Source organism: Saccostrea cucullata, unplaced genomic scaffold (assembly GCF_032062105.1).
Source record: "Saccostrea cucullata isolate Sc308-1 unplaced genomic scaffold, CSIRO_AGI_Scuc_v1 ctg3370, whole genome shotgun sequence".
Lineage (NCBI taxonomy): Eukaryota > Metazoa > Mollusca > Bivalvia > Ostreida > Ostreidae > Saccostrea > Saccostrea cuccullata.
In genome coordinates, this window is record NW_026938300.1 from 70,705 (window position 1) to 91,101 (window position 20,397).

General features: G+C 32.2%; 1 pseudogene; it reads left to right on the forward strand.

The window, feature by feature from the left end:
• The first annotated feature begins 843 nt into the window (after positions 1-843).
• Positions 844-20,217, forward strand: LOC134249940 (Na(+)/citrate cotransporter-like; annotated as a pseudogene).
• The last annotated feature ends 180 nt before the right edge of the window (positions 20,218-20,397 follow it).

The following is a 20,397-nucleotide window of genomic DNA, read 5'->3' on the forward strand; positions in this document are numbered from 1 at the left end:
TATATTTTTTCATATGCAAAGTAAGTAATATTAAGGATTTAATATCTTAGAAGTATTAAAATATTAACGATTATTAACTATATGGATGTACATGTAGTTCGCGTGTCTCCCGTGTTGCGCAGTGGTGAGAGGGTGTGCTCCAGAGCAGCTTGGGGCTAACGATGCGGGATTAAAATCCCATGTACTTCGATTGATGGGGATGTTAGGACAGTTCAATCGGATGAAACCATATAAACGTGCCAGGTGTCATAGTAGTCGCTGGTACAAAAAGATTCTACACTGTTTAAAGACAAGAAGTATCGAGCTAGTACTATATTAGAAGCACTCTCCGATAATTTTTGATTGTGTCTCAGTTTAAGTCAAAACTTCTTGAAAAGTGCTCAATTGTCCCAAATCAAAAACTGTACAATTCATTGTTTGAGACAAGATCCTTGTGTTAGAATTTTGTATATTCTGTTTTTATGAATGTATCAATATTGAAAATATACATTTCATTCTAAAATAAGCATTTTTATGATTTTAAAATAATAGATGATTTTAATCAGACGTTGAATGATTAAAGAAAAAGAAAATAATGAAGTAAATGTTTTATCTTTTATTGTCAACATAATCGAAAAATAATCCAAAACAAACATGTCAATATATATCAGGGTATAGAGTTTATATTTTTTCTGTTACGCAGTTCCTAGTACTATGGACTTCTCTTCAAACATAATAGCGTTCAACGAGCATATTTATTATATGTCAGTTTATAAAGTGTAGGTAAATTTAAGGAGAGAGTCATAAAATGATAAAGTATGCACATCAACCTTTTAAGGCCAGAACCCGTACTGTCTTCTCTTAACGAACGCGATGTCATCCATCACCAAAGGTTTGCGAGATCTTCTGGCAGTGTATAAAACCTTAATTGTGTTAATTACGCCATTAATTCTAATTGTGGTGCCGATTACATGGAATACTTCGGTAAGTGTCAGTTAATTGTGGCAAATTGTAGAAACGAAACTCTCTGTATACAAATGGTTTACTTATGCTAACACACCATAAACAGTAGGGGTTTCAATATTTTTCCACGAACAGGATGATTTAGCATTGTCTCGTGTCGCTACTTGTTTTTGATAGGTAAACATGCAGGGGATTTTTATTTGAATGATGCGCCGTGTTTGACTTTCATTGTTTAAAAGAAATTACCTTTAGATTCCGGCAGCCATCATCAAAATTAAACCGATGTATAGGAAAATGCGTAGAATTAAAAATGCATGATAGGTGAAGGTTGTAAATGAATAATTAAGACTAAAAATTAAGTCCATACAAATAAAAAAGAAAATAAAGAAAGTGGTTTGACATTTTGCATTTGTAGAATGAGCGTGGAATATTGGTAAATGATAATTCCCTAAAAAAAATAAAATGTTGAGAATCGAAATGAAACGACAGCAAACATTTAAAAAGAAACGCGAATGGTTAAAGAAAAAAAGGTGTACCAGCAACTCTGACAGCGAACATCAGGAACATAAGTAACCTTCATCGCCTTTCGACCATAAATCAAATACAGGGGAATAACACATTTGTATTGCCGACGTAACGTGGAAAATTGACACGGGTTGGAAAATGACCCGACCGGCGGGGTCATGTCTCAACGTTAAAATTTGAGACCAACGGAAGGTGTTGTGAACTGCAACGTTGAATTTTTACCATTGAGTCGTGTTAAAATAGAATTAAATTTAACAGAGACTATATAGGCAAAATTAGAAATGAATCGAGGTTCACGTTTATGATAAATTCTTTTAAAAATAACACATATGTGTTCATTTTTTTTCACCAGTCCATAGGAACCATATGAGGAATGCAAGAAAGGGGGACTACATTTGTAGTTAGATATAGGTGGCTGTGTTAAATTTTGATATTAAAAACTATAGTTATAAGTATGATATGTAGTGGCCTTTTTTTTTTTTTTTACTATTTAACGACCCTTTTAAAAAGTTTTTACTCATGTCGAAACTCCAGATTTAGACATTCAGGGCCATTTAGAAGTGAAAGAACACCTTCTATGATGTGGGAACTCGGTTATAAGGTCTTATCCTAAGGAATTCCCTGTCCCACAGTGAGATTAGAACCTGCGACGTAAGGATTAACCTTATAAGAAGAACTTGTTTAAAATCTTTACGTGAAAAGAAGAAAACACTTGCTGTGGCCTTCAACTGTACATTTAGATATATCGATGACGTATTATCAATTAACAATGGTAATTTCTATTCCTATGTCGATACGATATATCCTGGTGAGCTTGAGATAAAAGATACCACAGAGTCGGACACATCTGTTTCATGCTTGGATATTTTACAAAGACGTCAAAAAGACGTTAATGGTAATCTCACAATAAAGCTCTATGATAAACGTGATGACTTTATCTTTTATATCGTCAACTTCCCTTACTTCTGCAGCAATATATCTTCATAACCTGCATACGGCGTTTATATATCTCTGTTGATTCGATTCCCAAGAGCATGTTCTACATATGAAAAATTTCGAAAACGAGGTAAATCATTGACAAACAAGTTGATGAAACAGGAATATCAGTAGTCTCGTTTAAAGTCATTATTTCGTAAGTTCTTTGGTCGATACAATGACCTTGTCAGCAAATACAATTTATCATTGAGTCAAATGCTGACTGACGTTTTTCATACTAATTGGTAGTCCATTATTTATACACTGAGTTGATGACAGATTTTTCCGTTATTTCCCGGTCATGACAAGGAGTACACGGCGGGTGTGATCGGTCAGCTCATTCCTCCATGGCACTTGATCCCCCCCTCTGATGTTTTAGAGGTCCTTGTTTGTTCTGCTCCTATTTTGTATTGTTTTATGGACTTTGACAGGTCGGAGAGAATACTCGAAATCGGGTATTATCCTTGAAATCGCGTATAATACTCGATATTAGGGTATCGTTGAATCCGCGAAATCGGGTATAGGAGGTGTAATCACCTAATAAAACTTAAACAATGGGATGGCGCATGTTGCCGAGTTAACTTTCATCTAGAAATACATGTTTTCTAAAGGTATCACTAGCCAAGTAAGAATTTGGGCGTCAAGATTAATATGCGCTCGGGACAACAAATACCCGTGGAGCTCAGTACATTTCATGATCTGCACACAAAAAAGCGTTCGATTTGCTCTATATTTTTCCTTATGTTGAAAGTATATGCATCTTCCTAATGTTCATTCCCAACACAACAGAATTGTAAAGTATCAGAATTCGGGAATTTATAATAATTCCACATCAACACGACAGGTAAGCTATTGACAGTTTCTAACATGAACAATTTGTAAATAAATCAAATTATACGGAAACACATTTCACACACCAGATATGATGCCATGTATAAACAAGGGATTGTCTATCGTATCTAATTATGCGTCATTAATTAATTCACATTCTTCTTGTGCATAAAATCAAATTTATTTATGAATGTATAAATAATGTAATGATAAAAATGTCTAAAATTTCAGCTAAAAGAACCCTCTTTCTCTTTTTTTTGAAAATCTTTTCTTTTTTATTTATCATTCAAACATATTTGCAGAATATGTCTTCAACATTTTAGCAGAGACAGTGATAGCTTCCGAATACAGCTTATGAGAGAACATAACTGTTGATCGTTTAATTTCGCTAAGTCATCAGTATTTTACCATTTCTTGGCGACTTCAAAGGGGGGGGGGAGGGCTAAAGGCTTCTTGACCACCTCTGACAAAACAACCTCGACTGTGTTCTACATGTGTCCAAGAGACCTCTCTTTGAATGTCACGGTCGGTTAAACTCGGTCATATATTTTTAATCGTAGGGAAGATTTATTCATCAAATAAAAATCATATACATTGTAGGTAAACAAAAAGCAACCTGTTATTTTCTAACACAATATAAGACTACAAGTAACTAGAATTCATGTTTATTTTTTAAACAGATTTTTTCACTATAGATTAGTATTAGGAAAAGTTATTGCCATGAGTAATACGTAACATAGATAAAATAACTAAAAGAAATCTGTGACATATTGTCTAGAACCAATCAGATAGGGCGTTGTATTAGCATATTATAATGAGGTATGAGATAGCGATATAAAAAAAAATATAGAAGGTAAAGAGGTAAAATTTACCCTGTCTATCAAATAGTATAATAAAGAGAGGAAGTGGCTACGATTTTTATGAAATTTTAATGTCCGATGAGGAATTCTATTCCCAAAAAGTAAGACAAGAGTTTCCAAGGCAATTGAACACTCCATTATTTCAGTTTGTTCATTAACATATTCATAAACGTAAAAACTATAAGAAATGTGAAAACTTGACTATGTAATTCATATTTCAATATGACTGCACCTCGATCTATATTGAGAAATTCAATGTATTTTAACTTCATGAAAAGATGTACACATTTGACTTTTATTTATACCCCCCCCCCCCAAAAAAAACAAGAAAATCCTGTTCATATGACTTCTCGCTCTCAATTTTCACACAAATGCATAAAATAAAGGTAAAATAGTATATCTTGTATCGATTAAAATGCGACGAAAAAATTAACGGTGTCTTTGAATAAAAATTTCATGCTAAAATGACATAAAAAAAAGATACTCACCTTCAATTAGCTATTTTCAAACTGTTTTCCCGTAGGTATTTATTTAATCTTATTTTATTTTCTTCTTTATAATAACGTTGGTATTCTATTATGGCAGAGATATACAATTATGACTTGCTTATACTGTACTCTCTAACTGTTAGGAGTAATTCATATTTCACGTGAAAGGGACGCCATACATTTTTCAGTAAAAATACATAACACGGCGTTAGTCGTTTAATTTCTTTAAAATTTCACGTTTTGTGATTAGTGAACAAAATAGAAAATTAAGTATATGGAATACTTTAATGGGAAATAAAGACAAACGAAGTGTAGTTATTTGTTTTTAGAAATTATATTGAAAAATAATAACGCCATTTTGTCCTCTTTGTTACCCCAGCAGTGTTTGTTGTGTGATTTTAAACTTATTTGACAACCGTATGAATTAGGTTTAATAAAAATAAATCCACAAGATACTGATGTACAAGTAACAGTAACTGGTATAATGTTCCGTTGCATTATTCTCTAGTTTGTATAGAAAGTTGCACGGAATACCAGATTTCGCGGATTCAGCGATACCCTACGCGATTTCACGGATAATACCCGATTTCGAGTATTCTCTCCGACCTGTTTGATATTGAATACTGTTTGTTATATCCATATCCTTCACAAAGAGTCTTTAAGGATCGGTTCGGGGCGAGAAATATTCGCGAAGACAAAGCGTCTGCGAACCTCAGGAAATTTTTTCGCACGCGAATAAAAGTTGTTTACAGTATCTCGGTGAGCTTGAAAGAAAAAAATACCACAGACTCTGACAGAGCTGTATCATATTTGGATATTTTACTAGAAAAAGACATTAATGGTCATATAACAACAAACCTTAATGATGAACGTGATGACTTTGACTTTTCGATTGTTAACTTCCGTCCTAATGCAGAAATATATTCTTTTGTCACCTGCATACGGAGTTAATATCTCTCAAATGATTCGATACTGAAGAGCATATTCTACTTATGAACAATTTCTAAAACGAGGTAAGCTATTGACAAACAAGTTTTCGTAAGTTGTATATATTGACCTTGTCAGCAAATACAATTTATCATTAAGTGAAATGCTGAATGACTTGTTCATCTTGATTGTTAAGCCATTATTTACAATATGAATTGTCCATAGATTTTTCCGGTATTTCCTAATCATGTCAAGGAACACACGGCGGGTGTGATCGGTTGGCAGGAAGTCCGTGTTTGCTCCGCTGCTATTTTATATTGTTGGATGAACTTTTTAGCTCGAATACTGTTTGTTATTTTCACATATTTCATTACAGTAGCTTTTTAGTATTATTATTTTTCAAGCCATGTCCCAATACTATATAAATGGTGCCTGTTTTGGAGGGTAACATTTGAAATTGACACCCCAAGGAAAACCATTGTCAACCGACGCGTCAGCGGAGGTTGACAATGGTTTTCCGAGGGGTGTCAATTTCAAATGTTACCCTTGAAAACAGGCACCATTTATTTTATTATACTGAATGTCTTATTGATTTATAGGACGTCAAAAAAAAAAAAAAAAAAAAAAAAAAAAAAACGTCGATCGTCTTTACGTTCATGTATAGAAAGCTTTCACACTCACCGGTTCCCTAATATCCTTATTGTTTGTTTGATACTCGAATTTGAGTCATTTATCATATAAAGTCTCGTTATTTCTGGCTCGCAAGCATGTTTCCTACACTTGCAAGCATGTATCGTCTGTCGTTTGTTGTTTTCCAGTAAGCTATATCGGACGCAAGCTTTTATTTGAATTTAATTGTTCTTTCAAACGCGCAACTGACGTTTTGAGTTATATAATTCTACGGTGAACCGTACGCGCATAATTTCCACGCATGTGGCATAACCGTTGTGTTACCCGTTGTCACGTGTGTTGCTAAGGCTCAGGGTAATCGAACGGATTGTTAACTGCGTCTAAACCAATCAGATTTTAGTATTTAACATGAAAGTATAATAATATGAAATATCAATACTATAACATTGATAAGTATAGTATGGTACAGTACAATATACAGTGCAGTATGGTTTCCTTTAGCATTTAAATGATTTACATATTTTAGAACATGTGACACTTTCATCAGAATTTCTCAACATGATTTCAATATTCTCCCCTCCAGATACAAACTCATATCGTCGACAAACTCCCATATCAATCAGTACATATTCTACCTGTTTAGCTTTACAACCCTTTAAGAGTTGTTTTGTTTAAAATTTGGGTCCACTTTAAGCCTAGACCTGAATTGCTGATGAACCTGTATTATTACATTTTTATTATTTTATTAGTTTTGTGGTACCAATTAAAGAAAGATTACTAAAAATTTATGTGAAATAATTTGCAGATTTTGCACCATTTTTTGATTGATAATTTGTAGAGGAAATGACATTACTATCTTTATTTAGAAAATTAAAAAAATATATAATTTCACATTATAGTTTTAAATAATCATTTAAAAGTAAATCCTAATACTTTTTCGAGAAGTTTTATGAAAATAAAAAAAGTGCAAGTACATTATGTATATACAAGACAAAGAGTTTTGTCTGTTATTCTGTTGATCTTTATCCCAGATATTTTGAAGTATCAAGATCAAGATAACAAATAACCCGGTTTGAACAACCTCATAAAGTGAAATGGAAAGTGTTTTAAACACATTGTAAATTTTATTGTACCATTAACTCATAAATTTTTATTTAAACTAGGAAGGAAAATGTGCCTATGGTCTTCTGCTTATGGCGATTTACTGGGTAACAGAAGCACTCCCCCTGGCGGCTACAGCTTTACTTCCGGTTCTTGTGTTCCCACTGTTGGGCGTGATGAAAGCTTCCGAGTTGAGCAGCAACTACATAAAGGTTAAGAACTTATTAAAATTCAACGTCACTAATAATACTGTTATGGATAACAAACAAGTCTTAAGAAATGATATTTTTATTATTATGATAACATCTGAGAGAGTATATTACATTAAGTGAAAAATCTTTCGGATGTTTTCGTGATAGATAAAACATACAACTCTCATATATACTGATAAGTTAGGAGTCTTGTTTATGTACAAGAAAAATATTTACGCACCTTCCAATTTATAAGACAACAAGATATCAATGATTTAAAGAAACATGTAACATGGTTGATGAGTTTTGCGACATATTACTTAATCAAGAAAGTACGTGAAATAATGAGAGCAAAGAAAATCAAAGAGGGCTTCTTTTGTGAAATAAGAACTTAGTTTCAGTAATTCTGGCCAAAATTAGCGACAAGACGCCTATAGGCTACCCTTGCGCGGCTGATGGACAACATGGATTACAGAGTGCCTTAGGGTAGATGGTATGCAGCAACCTTGAAAACAAAGTCTGGGTAAAAGGTCAAGTCATATAATTTGCACAGAAGCTCATTTAAGTGGTACAAATGACGCAAAGGTCAAGATAAGGAAAGGTGACATGAAAAGGTGATATGAAATTAAAATTTAGTATAAATGAATATAAAATGAGCATAAATAAATATTCAAAAATGTGACAAACTAATGTATTATATAATTTACTAGCAAGGACAATATTACGACAATGCGAAATACAAAATTTAAACGCGGTTGTTGAAATTTCTGTACATTAACTATTCTCTCAGTGGCCCAGCTCTGTTTTAAAAGAGATTGTATTATAAGCATGGTGGTCTTGAGTATCGAATAAGTTTGAAAATATAAACACCATATGCAGCTGATAGCGGAATATTATAACTTTAAAAGGGGATTTTGACAAAGAAAAATCTGAAATCATCTCTTTTAGCATACAGTTTAGTTGATAGTTGACATTGACCCTTACCGTCTATAGTCAGTGTATCAGGTAAATATGAAACAGATGTGGCAGACACTGGTGTGTCCTTTATTTCAATGTGTTTTATCGAGTCAAAAGTAACCATTGTAAATTGATATTGTATTGTTTATATTATCTAAATGTCTAGTTGAAAGCCACAGCAAGTGTTTTGTACTTCTCGTGTTCTCATCTACGACGTCAAAAAGCATTTCCAATCATAGTATGAAAATAACAAATTTAAACCATTTTTTAGTCAAAATCCCTTAACAGATAATTATATAAATACAATGGCGACATAGGAATAACCATGAGAAGTCTTTCATCTACATAAATCCTAGACAGTGATTCAACAGAAAATATTTCAATTACATTGTGAAAGAGTTCAGCGATACTCACGTTTTTTTAAATTGAAAGTGTTTATCTTATACCGTTGTTTTTAATTTGTGTATACCCATTGGGAGTAACAAAAAGGGTTGATGAGTTTATTTATCTTCTGAAATATTATTCATGTGCTTTTTCTCAAACACAAAATCCGTTGATCCTTACGTCGCGGGTACGAATCCCACTGTAGGACATGGAGACCGGTCCTTCGAATGAGACCATATAAACCGAGGTCCCGTGTCGCAGTAGTTGCTTGCACGAAAAAGATCCCTCCCTGCTCAATGGCCCAGAGTGCCGAGCAAAGGAATAAAATTTGCAGCTCTCCATCGGCAAGTTTTGGCGTCTCCATATGAGTGAAAAATTCATTAGAGGGACGTTAAACAACATAAAATCAATCAACGAAGCAACAAAATCTAAATACCATTGACTTCCTGTGCGTTGTTACATACATGCAGAATGTGTGCTACACTCAAAGTTAAAAAAATGCTGATAAAATAATACCGACTAACGACATTGTAATGACAGATTTTACAAAGAAGTATTCATGAAAACGTTGTTTTCATTTTTGAAATCTAAAAAAAATTGTAAGAGAAATTTGTCAGCGAACACTTGACGTGATTTTTGTATGTTTGATGATTATATTTAGAACTTTTCATGATTCACATTTTTTGCACTTACATTATGTAACTTGTGTTACGAATGAGAATGTGAATGATTTATAATTAATCAATAGAGAGCACTGCACGGCAAGTCTCGACTGAATTACAAAACTTAAAAAAATGAAATATATGGAGATAACGAGCAGAAATCAAGGTCAAAGTGAAAAACAGAATAGGAGCAGTGCAAATACGGACTCTAAAATATCAAAGGTGGAATCAGGTGCCGTGGAGGAGTGAGCAACCCTGCAGACTGGTCACACCGCTGTGTACTCCTAGTCGTAGTTACTTTTTAAAGGAAGTCTACCACCCAATACCTTTTATTAAGTAAATAATGTGATTGATTCATAATCAATCAGTAGAGAACACCACACGCTGTATCAGTTGAGCTATAAAACATAAAGAAGTGTCAAAAGAAATATTTCATACCATACCGACAAAAACAGATGCTGTCCAAGGTTTTTATTGTTCCATCATGGACATTTTAATACTGTAGACGTACTTTCATAATTCCGCGGAATAACCATTTCTGTTTGATCCGCGGGTAGAAAAGTACGCGAAATTTTCTAGATTGTCACCATATGCCTTACATTTACATTAAGTACGCTTCCGGACAAAACAAAATTTGTACCTACTGTACAAGGCGTAAATTAATACCATGCGGAAAAAATTATTTTACAGTATTCAAAATTAAATAATTTTTTGATATATTGCTGGTTTTATGAATCGACAATTTATCACCATATTTTGGTTTGCCAATTAACACAGCTCTGGAGGAATAGAACACTGGTACTTCTGTAGATATTATATATGATGAATCAGACATAGTGCAGAGTTGTACAGTTTCCAGATATTCAAGATTTTTGACGAATGTTCTATCAATATGTCCTCTCTAATCTTTACTTGTACTAACACGATATAAGTTAATACCTTTGGAAAAAGTGCGAATGTTTTTATTTTAGCTCTAAAGAAAAGTTTCGACACAGACCACGATAGAAATTGTTTTATATTGGTAGAAAGTATGTATAAAGAGTAGGAAAAGGGTATACAAAGCATTAACTCTTGACCTCTGTAGACATTTCATGAGATTCAAATCGAATTAACGTAAAAATTAGTCTACAAACAAATATTGGCTGATAAATGACAAATTGAAGTTGATACTTTATTGTTCCTGTACAACATGTTTCTTCACTTTTATTATCCTTTAAGAATCTAATTCATACGAAAGTCCATTATGCTTACATGTATTTTCGTTGTTTAAAGATATAAAGTTTTTGCATTATAACACAAAACTTTTGCGTATGAATGCGTAACTTTCGCCTTTTAAAGCTTAACTTTTGCGTTATTTTTGCGTTAATTTTGATGTAAAACCGAGACAATTGCATAAATCTCTATTTCTGGGAAAAGTTAACCTTTTTCCGGCGTTATATTTAACATTCTCTTTATAATTTGAATTAAAATTAAGAATTTCAGAAAATTGACAAAAGGAAGTAAATTGTCAAATTTTGTTGCATAACATGAGTGACCTTATGTGAAAATTAGAAGACGAACATTCATTCATCTCCGTCGGACTCGCTGTAGAAATGAAAAACAACATCGTATTTTGAGGTTAAACCACGTGGTCATACCATGCTATCGATATCATTGACAATTAGTTTGCAAATTCTTTCTGTATACCTAAAAAATAAATTAACGGCACTTGTTCACGAACTTTTTTAATAACCCTCGTATTATGCATGAAAATCAAGAAAAGTAGACCCCTCTTCTCGATTAATTATTTTGTAAATAACGGAATCCAGATTATATTTATTTTTTTTTGAAAATCATCAAATGGCATGTAAAGCTCATGAACATTTCTCTTTCAATTTTAAGTCAGGTTTCTTTAGTTAAAAATGATGGATAGTTTGATTTACTAGTGGTACAGTTGTAGTGAACTTTAATGATAAAATACAGGTTTGAAAAAAAAGTGTCAAGTGGAGATCTCCTGAAATTTTTTTTAAAAAAAATTCTTGGATTCAAGAAGTGAAAAACAAGAAATTCTTTAAAGGAATATTCATTTTATTAATTAGTAGGATTTGAAATAAAATGCAAAATTCTAAAGACTAATCTATCTCATTCTCGTTTCATTTCTCCTTTACATCCTCTGAGGTCATTTATAAGTTGATTGAAGTCCCGTGTGCGTTCATGTTTATTATATATCAGTCAAGATCAAAGGTTCCCGAGAAACGTAACTATATACATATCGCTTCGTGTAATAACGCGAAAGTTAAGCATTATAGTTGCAAAAGTTAATTCACTCTTTCCTCCATAGAATCTGATTTCTCTTGTTTTAGAGGTCCGTGTCTGCTTTGCTCTTGAATTCTATTTTTAAATGGTCTTTTGAGCTTGAATACTGTTCGTTATCTCTATAAAATTCATTCATCAGGTTTTAGCATAAAAAATACTTGTAACTTAGCAAAATAAAAATTTTAAAGTTAAAGTTATTATCTAGGGCAAAATCCTGTACTGAGATATATGCCCTACACACATGATCAAACAATTGTACTTGAAATACTTTATAGATACTTGCTCTGGCTAAAGGTATATTAATAGCTACATTAAAAACACAATGAAAGCATTTGAGCTCTCACTGTCATTTACCTTAAGACTATAAATAAACTGAGAACAGACCACTTTATTTCTACTGAGTGATTTTTTGGACTCAGAAGGAGAAATAATGAATATATGAACATATATTTGATATTCAGTAATGAAAAACACTTTTACTTAAATACTAAAATACTTTCTTTGGTTGTTAATAGGAATTAATGTCGCAGGTTATGTAATTTTTTTCTGCGATAGCTGCGTTAACTCCCGTAATAAAAACAAAGAAAGCATTTTATTGTTTATATTTTCATCTGTATTAAAAATCAGTCAAAGTAAAATTAAATTTGTTAAAATTGTATTTAAGATGAATATGCCATTGTATGCATAACTGATGGAACAACCATCGTTCAAGAAATCTTGCTTTGTGTTGTTCGTGTACTGATAAATAGCAATGGTCTTCACAAGAAATAAAGGAAATATATTATGGATGTTATGATATAATGTTATTTCAAATTTATTTCAAAAGTTTTACTTCGATCTGTTCTCAGTTTATTGTCTTAGGGCCAGGTATCATAGTTAATTGTAAGTAAGTTAATTGCCTAGTGATTAAAAATACATTGCCACATGACTCGGCATGGTACGTATTAAATATGTAGAACAATTATAACTGAAAAAATATTGCAAACTATCATGAAGACTAACTTTGTAAGCTTGTGCTTTTCCGTTTCGAGATAGAAATATTACATTCATAATAAACAGTGGATATCTTACATACGTTTTCTACCACTTTCTCGATTATAAATCAGAGTTCAAAGGTCAGTTTTGCTACCCTGGCTTTTCACTGAGACCCCTGAGGGTAATTATGTGATATTTAGGTAATATTTCTTTTTAAACTTTTGTTGAAGAGATTATTCTCTACATTTGTTAGAACTAGATTAAAAATAGATACAACATACACGCATATACATGTATTTGTTCTTTTGCAAGAAATATATACTATTATTATTATTTTTAAATAATATTTTCATACAATTATTTGTACACTTTTATTAATTGCCTTCAATTGTGATATATTTTGGAAAATGTACTGACATCTCATCGACTGGATACGTATTTTTAGAGTAAATCGTGAAAACAGGGTGGGTAATGCACCAAAAAAGTTCATATTTACAGATTTTAAAGAAAGCAATCAATAAGGTTATAAGGAATAGCGTACATGTAACTCATTCTACAGGTTTTGAAGTTTTAAATAAGTGTCATTTAATTGATTTCTGTGCTTGTATTGCACCATACACATGTAATTAGGTTCACAACTGCACTTCCGGAAAAGCAATTTCATCAAAAGAACATAATAAAGTTCGGGATTTTTCAGATGACAAAAATATTTGACGATTATTCTGCTGATTTTTTGATTACATTTTAGGAATCTTCGATGTTTGGACTCGGTGGGCTGATGATCGCTATTGCTGTGGAGAAGTGGAATTTACATAAAAGAATCGCACTTCGAGCACTCCTAATGGTGGGATCTGAACCAAAGTGGTAAAAATAAGGGGAAAAGGGGATTAGTAAAAGATATTCTGCATATTGGTCTTTAAAGAAACACAATACTTTCTATCAAATAAATGGACAGATTCATTTATTTTTTATATCTAGTCGTGAAAATTGCTTTATATTAAAGGAAGGGCGATACATAATGATGTTACTACAATGTAGTATATCAAATTTTTAAAACAATAGCATAAAGTCCCTGATTTGAAGGTTTTGTTTGTTTATTTGTTTCTTTGTTGATTAACGTCCCTCTCGATATTTTTCACTCATATGGAGACGCCACCACTTGCTGCTCAGGATCATTTAACAGGAATACTAAATAATGATAAATTTGGAAATGTGCATTTTGTGCAGTGTTCTCAAACCATCCAGACTGTTTTCATCAACTGCCATATTTTCAAGTCCCATACGATAAAATTATGTATCACAAACCATTTGTGGAATATTAAATAATGCAATAAATTTGGAAATGTGTATATATTTTGTTAGTGTAACATTGAAAACCACCCAGAAAACCATTGTTGAGGCGCAGCCGAGGTTGACAACTGCCACATTTTAAAGTCCCATACAATACAATTATGTTTTATACAAAACATATTTGCGCGCATAAATTCTTTGCATGTGGATTGTCAAGCAATGTTAACTGTTGCTACGCTGGAGGGCGTGGCTTCATTATTCAGCGGGTAATAGTGTTTTTTAGCAAATGTTTCTCGGCCAATCAGATTCAACTAATTTACATGAAAGTATAATATTAAAAAATAATGAACCACATATTTGATTTACGATTTGTGTTTTTATCAGTGGGAGTTGCGGAGAAATGACCATTTTAATGGCTCAGACAATGTTATATTGTAGAGACATCATCTGATTTCTGTATAGATTAAAAAAGAAAACATGCTGTTTACGATTTTCATTAATCTTCGAATTCCAAAATTCATGCACAGTAAAAAAAAATATATATACAAATTATTCTGTAAATTAAACAGCATTGATGCACATTGACTTATACACATGTACATGCAGTCTACAATTAATGACAAAACATTAAATGCCACATTACATATATGACAAACAATACGGTACATATTACGTCTATTTTTTTATTTACAGGCTAATGTTCGGCTTTATGCTGCCCACGTGGTTTCTGTCGATGTGGGTGAGTAACACTGCCACTACTGCTATGATGATTCCAATCGTGGGGGCGGTCCTACAGGAATTCAAACTGGTGAAAAAAGCCTCTCATGCGGGTAAATATACCTGTGAACATTTTACTAGTAATAACTATGTCGCATAAGATTTTCCCCAATATTTATCACATCATAGGACAAGGGAATATCACTTAATTTAATATTATGTAATTTAAAATATGTTTCCTCTCAGATGACGTTGTAATGACAGAAGTTTCCAACGGAGTTGTTAAAGCTACTGATATATCAATAAACGTTCATGTACAGGGGTATGCTTATCTGTTATCTTGCTATAACTGTCATTCATTCATATTTTTTGTTATATTGGTAAATGCAAGCGGACGTTTCCAAAATTTGCTGATTATCTTTAAAAATAAACAAAATGAAAATATTAACATTATCATAATTTTACTTTCTTAAAACTAGAGAAGAAAATTCAATTTATCCAAAAATTGCTAAATCTAACGAAGTGGAGCAATCTTCAGAAGAGAAGGGTACCGAAAAATGTGAGTCCAACTCTGACAAAAATATAGATTTCGAGGAAAATGAAGAAGGATACAGTCGAATGTGTAAAGGAATGTCACTGTGTGTGGCGTATGCCGCAAATATAGGGGGAACCGGATCATTATCTGGAACCGGTCCGAATCTTATAATGCAAGGACAGGCAGACCAGTAGGTATATACTGTAGAAAAAATATGATATGATATTAGGAATCTATATCTTGTTGTATTGGCATTTAGCCTTTTTTCAAGAACTTTATATATTCAAATAAAAATTGAATCCATACTATAAAAGGCAATGATTTCATTAATTTTATACAATCCCCTCCATTTTACGTATCTAAAGTATTGAATTTGATGTGACAAGAAGAAAATATATCATATAGGTAACTGAAACTCAATCAAAAACGGAAGATTCATTGAAGCAATTTATTAGATATTTTTAATTTTAGAATTTTCCAGGAGTATGGAATGCAGGACTCTGGAGTAAACTTCGCTAGCTGGATGGTCTTCGCCTTACCAGGATCGATGATATGTGTGCTTCTAGCGTGGCTGTGGTTATCGTTCTTTTTTCTTGGTTGGAGGTATAATTTTCTTTATAGCCTTTTCAACAATTCTTTGACCGGAAAATTCAGCTAAGCTTTTTTTAAAAAATTTTTTTTGTCTGACGTCCTTTTATCTGTCAGTGGGCCAACTTTTCGACCTAATCTCAAAACCCACGCGGTCAATTTGAACCAAATCTGTGCGAATTATTGCTAGCTGTTTAAAATGATACCTTCTTATATTATTTGAATGTTTTAATTGATAAGACGTTAATGGTACATGTAATCTAACAACCAAGCTTTATGATAAAGAAAGAAATCAATAGAGTGAGGAAACCATCACTTGTGACTAAAAATGTATACGGGATTTTTATCTCTCAGTGAATTCAATATACAAGAGTCTAAGTGTAAGAGATAAAAATATACTAGTCCTCATGTTTACGTTATAGACTAGTCCTCATGGTTATGTTTTGCTAACTCTTGTTAACTCACTTTGTCTTTTAATACATGAATTAGCTTAAGAAGGACATAATTATTTAATTTGCTTCTCTTATAAAAATCATTTAGCGTTGTTTTAAACAACATAATTATATATATCTTTTAAGCTTTGCAGAAATCGTTGTATTGATCCATTTTGTCATCCTTGTGATTCTGTGGTTTTTTCGCAAACCCCCATATATTGATGGCTGGGGTTCCCTCTTTAAATCCGGGTAAGATTTTCAAAAGAACCCTTTATCTAATGGAAAATGGTTTACAAAATACCCTAAATCAAAAGATTGTGGTTGATAAGGTACCTTTATCTAATGAAGTACATGTACTTTTATACGGCCTTCAAAGTACTCTTAATCAAATGATGTACATTTAATTCTATGAAAAATATCCATTTTTAGGTTTGTTGGAGATTCGGCAGCTGCTCTTCTTATTGTGATGTCATTATTTACATTTCCATCCGAACGTCCTGCAGTTCTCTGTTTTCGAAAGAAAAATCGTATGTTTGCATAATTTTTCTGCCAAACTACAATGCGGCACCTTTAAACTAATGGGTTTTTTTTTTGGCTAGTTTGATTTTAAACTCTCAATACCTTTTAGAATCTTTGAGGTCATAAACCTCTATTTAAAGAGAAGTCATGAAATAATATTATGTAACGCAACGCTTCATATGCGAGACGTTTTCAACATAAACATGAGAATTTTTTATTTAAATAGCAACACTTGTTGATTCCACATTACACAAATAGCTTTTAAGCATCATCACAGAAACCCACACAATCCAAAATTGAGTGTTATTGTGTATGAATTTGAGGTGAATTTGGTTTATATAATATTATTACATAATAAAAAGCGTTTCCGGGAGACAACAGGCCACGCAGTTCAGTTCCGGCCATCCTGGACTGGCCAACCGTGGAGAAGAAATTTCCCTGGGGGGTTCTCCTGCTAATTGGAGGAGGATATGCTTTGGCTGATGCTTGTGAGGTATTTTGCTTATGGTTGCTGTAAAAAATTTCCCTTTCCAAACATCTGTTTAACGTATTCAGAAATCCCATTTAAGAAAAGTATGTAAGATTAAGCCTAACATCACGAAAAATCCTGAGTAGTACTCACATAAAAGATAATCAGGGGACTTAAAGTGCTAAAAACTAAAGAAATAGTTGTTTTATTGTAGACATTTGGCCTTGCATTCAGAGCTTATCTAAACATATCCAAAAGTAGACAGACTCAAGAGTTACGTACGATACTGTAAAAAAAAAACATTAAAGGGTCCACGACACAGCATTGTTCTCTGCTTCACACCTTACTTCCCACAGCACACTTACGAATAGTCTAGCTTCAAAATATTTTTATCGTACTGTTTTTCACTTGTTTCACTCATTTCAAACATATGACGTCATCACTCAAAAATATTTAGTGCTTTGAAGTCTGCAGATATCCCCCTGTTTAAGAACATAATTATGTATTTCTCTGTCAAAGTTTGATTTTGGGGGCAGATATTGGCCATTACCGAATAAAGTCCTTTATTATTAATTATTGAAGGCCGTCGATTTATCTAAATATGAAGTTAAAGGCTCGTCCTAAAAATGAATAAATTTTGCTTCGAATCTAAGACAAGTCAAGTAAGATAAGACAAGTTGCTTTTATTGAAATTTGTATGCAATCAAACATATATACATGTAATTATAAAAATAAATTAACATTACAGAAATCTGGATTGTCAGCTTTCATAGGAGAACAGCTTGAAGTTCTAAGTGGCATGCCTCCCTGGGCTATGAACCTTTTACTTACGCTGATAATTGCAATGCTTACAGAGGTCACAAGCAATTCAGCCACAACAACTCTCATTCTGCCTATATTAGCCAATCTGGTATGTTTAAGCTTAGGCCTTTCAACTAATTTTTCAGGTTGCACATATGGTAAAAAAAAACATTTCATAGATTAGATTTATATGCACATGAAATTATCAAATTATTCATATCTTTAATTAAATCATAAAAAAGTTTAATCATTTGTAGTTGACTACTTCGATGTTGTGTTTTAAGGACAGGTAACTCAGGTGTAAAAAATGACCAACTACGTGCCGATTTATGAGTTATCGTTTATAAGAATGATATATAGGCTGCTTTGAACAACATAGGTATTGTTATGTACACAAAAGGGTTCCTTACATTGTTTTGTACACAAAAGTGTTGACCAAAATAAGGAGAATGTCGAAATAACAGGGTCAAATGAATGGGGAACAGACAATATTCAATAAACTCTATTTGACAATTGTTACGAAGAAGAAAATATTAAGTCATGTTTTCTGTGAGTGCTCTTTTGCGCACCTATATATATATATATATATATATATATATATATATATATATATATAATATATATATATATATATATATATATATATATATATATACATATATATATATAAAGCACTAAAAAACGAACATAACTGTATATCCTAAATGTCGGATCTACCAAGTTAGATACAAGGTCACGGATGGAAATTTATATAAAGCACTAAAAATGACCAACGACACTAAAGAAAATTTATCATTAATTATTGATTTTTATGCTATTATATATATATATATATATATATATATATATATATATATATATATATATATATATATATATATATATATATATATATATATATATATACACACACACAAGTAAATGCAACAATTAATTATCTTATTTGTGTTACTAAACAAGTTGCGAGTATAAAAATTTAATAGGTTAGCAATAAAAGATTTCACTTTTTATTTTAATTAAGAATTTTACTAATATGTAATTAAACGGTGTCTGCAACTATATAGTAAATCAGTTTAACATTAGTACTAAATTTTAAAACCACTTGACCACTGACGGCAAAGAAACACTTGGCAAATACTAAAAACTGACTTGCGTATAAACAATTAGATACCTCGGACCTGCTCTAAACAATGAGTTATTGTTCATTACATATAACCCTAGCGGCAGTTGAAAGGCCTATAAAGCTATATTATAACAGTGTAAAAACCTTCATAATTCATGATGATTATTCAGTTTATTCATGCTGCAGTTAAGAGTGTTATATAGAGAATGGAAATTAAAACTTCCCCGAATATATTTTAGACCAATTAATAAATTGTAGAATTATTTTTTTTTCAGGCACTTCGACTTAATTTGAACCCCCTGTACTTGATGTTTCCTTGTGTGATCGCCGCATCATTTGCATTCATGCTTCCAGTTGCTACACCTCCCAATGCTATCGTATTTGCAACGGGTCACTTAACAGTGAAAGATATGGTAATTTGCTTTTTGAATCAAAAATGATGTACGGTAACTCCTAAAATTGATCATGACATTTTAAACAGCATTTTTCTCGTGCTGACAAAATGTCATTGAGGGAAAATATTGTTTTTATTGATAAAAAAATATATAATGTTTTACATTTCTTTTAGGCTAAGGCGGGATTTTTGCTGAACTTTATTTGTATCGGAGTGCTTGCTCTTGGGACCAACCTTTGGGGAGAAGCTTATTTCAAGCTTAGTGAGCTACCATCCGGATTCAACAGAACGAGTCTTAATGCAACACAAACCCTGATCACAATTTAATTATTGACTTTTCTTTCATTGTGAAAATAAACATAAAATTAAACCTGTATAAAGAACTCATTTTCATACGTTCTTGAAATTTATTTATTTGAACATTTTGCACATAGCATGTATAATTTCGACAACCTCGATAAAATTCAGCATTTGTAAATTCGATGATTTTTTAATGGCATTGATTACACCTGTCATTGATTTTTAAGCTCGAGTTGAAAGCGCAAATGAATGTTCAGTTCGCTCATTATCCTGTATACATCTGTCTGTCTATTTGTTCGTCCGTCTGTACCTTTTTAATAAATATCCATATAAGTTATATTTTTTTATATCACTTGATATATGTTTTATTATATCGACTTTGTAGATTCATATAATATTTGGATTTGGAAAATATTAACTGATAATTCCAACTTTTCAGATATATCTTTTTCATTTGCGTACACTGTACTTTTTTGCAAAGCAC